Here is a 2,166-nt window from a genome sequence, read left to right as displayed (position 1 = left end):
GATTGGAAGCTCATGCTCGACTCTCCCTATAATGCAGGCAGAAGAAGGGCCCGCGGTATATAATCACTTTGGGCGGTGCCCCATCCACACGAGACGCTGTTAAATGCGTGTTCAGAAGCAGTTGGACACTTTTTTCAACTGCCCCTGAACACATTTAATGTTATCCTATGTGTCCATGCACACAGTCTTGTTTATTGCCATTTTTAGGCAGTTGCGTTTAACCTCGTTTTTCCAGAAGCAAAAAAAAAAAAGGGTTCAGACACAAACGTTTTCTACATTTCAGACGTAAAACATGGCTGAATGCGGTACCGGCGTTTTTGTTGTGTTTTCGTTTATAAGCGTTTTTAAAGGTGACCTTTTTTTTACAGTAGAAATCTCAAACTTGTGTCAGGTGACGTGGCTAGTGGACAATCCACAGCTTGTCACAGGTAACATGGTAAGTGGACAATCCACAACTTGTGGCAGGGGATGTGGCCAGGTGACGTGGCAGGTGACGTGGCCAGTGAATAATCCACAACTTGTGGCAGGTGACATGGCCAGGTGACGTGGCAAGTGGACAATCCACAACTTGTGGGCAGGTGAAGTGTCAGGTGACATGGCAAGTGGACAATCCACAGCATGTGGCAGGTAACGTGGCAAGTGGACAATCCACAACTTGTGCCAGGGGAAGTGGCCAGGTGACGTGGCAGGTGACCTGGCAAGTGGACAGTCCACGACTTGTGCCAGGTGACGTGGCCAGGTGACGTGGCAAGTGGACAATCCACAACTTGTGCCAGGTGACGTGGCCAGGTGGCGTGGCAGGTGATGTGGCCAAGTTATTTTGCAGGTGACGTGGCAAGTGGACAATTCACAACTTGTGGCAGGTGACGTGGCAAGTGGACAATCCACAGCTTGTGGCAGGTGATTGGCAAATGATACGCTAAATACAAGTACACTGCTGCTCTCTCAGCTGCTGCTACTCACTCTGGTCTCACAAAATGGCTGAAATGGTTAAATAATACTGTATCGGGTTTACAGCGCAGTTCCCGCCACAGATGGAGCCCCCAAGGTGAACCCCTGGCCCCCAGTCTGGCTCACAGAGCCCAGGGAGTAGGGAAGGAAGGGAGGGAGGAAAGGAAGGATGGAACCCCCTACTCGACCTCCCTGGGAATGTCCAGCTATGTCCTCCTGCCGAAGCAGAGGATTACTACTTACCCTTCCTGCGTGGATTATGCTGGAAGCATCCCAGACAGGCCATCTTCCGTGCGGTTACGGAGGTGACTGTCGGCCCGGCCCGCTGTGACTCAGCTGTCTAGACCGGTCATATGTGTGCCCGGGAGCTTGTAGCTCACGGGCCACCTGTAGAGCAACAGGCATGTCGTGGACGACCCAGTGCGTAGCTAAGGTCGGCACACGCTCGCTGGCCAAAACTGGGGAGACTACAAGGATCTGGAATCCAGCCTGTCACCCAGTCGGCAGTTGATCCCAGATCACAGGAACAAAAAAATAGAAATAAAAATAGAAATAAACCTCTATTCTCTCGTGATATCAGCTGACTTGGTAGTTCGACCGCAGCTGCTTTCACTTCCTGAACTCTCTGGCCCAACAGGAAGTCGTCTTCCATGAACGGATCAGCATAATTTATTCGCCTTTTGGTGCTAATGGAAAACCAGCTCAGGGAAAATCCTGACATTTACCACCGGAAAACTCAATTTTGGGTAAAAATATTGCGCTCCATCTCATTTGTTCCTAAGCCTTTTCGGAAAAAGACTTGCTGCTCCAAAACCAGATTGGAAGTTCATGCGCGACTCTCCCTAAAATGCAGGCAGAAGAAGGGCCCCTGGTCTATAATCACTTTGGGCAGTGCCTTAGATCTGTGCTTGCTTTGGCAGCACATACACTAAAATTGGAACAATACAGAGAAGAGTAGCATGGCCCCTGCGCAAGGATAAAGTGTTCCATGTTCCAAGTTCTGCTGCGTTGTGACTTAGTCAAGAGGTACCTGGGGTACCCGATGGTCGGCCTTGGGGGGAACGTTCCTTTTTGGAGGACCCCCCCTTGCTGCTATTAGCCTTAGGCTTAGTCCCCGGGCAACGGGAAGCGATTGCCTTTCTGGAGGCGGAGCTAGGGGCTCCTTTGGGGGTACCCCTGGTCTGAGGAGATGGCAAGGCTTCTTTTGGTGCCAAG

General features: G+C 51.0%; 1 non-coding gene across 1 annotated transcript; it reads left to right on the top strand.

Moving 5' to 3' along the window:
• The first annotated feature begins 1,855 nt into the window (after positions 1-1,855).
• Positions 1,856-1,963, top strand: LOC120929736. Its single transcript, XR_005747443.1, has one exon. It is a non-coding gene; the product is annotated as a U6 spliceosomal RNA (small nuclear RNA).
• Positions 1,964-2,166: the final 203 nt, after the last annotated feature.

The sequence above is a fragment of the Rana temporaria genome, chromosome 2 (genome assembly GCF_905171775.1).
Source record: "Rana temporaria chromosome 2, aRanTem1.1, whole genome shotgun sequence".
Classification (NCBI taxonomy): domain Eukaryota; kingdom Metazoa; phylum Chordata; class Amphibia; order Anura; family Ranidae; genus Rana; species Rana temporaria.
This window is presented reverse-complemented; position numbering and strand designations above follow the sequence as displayed.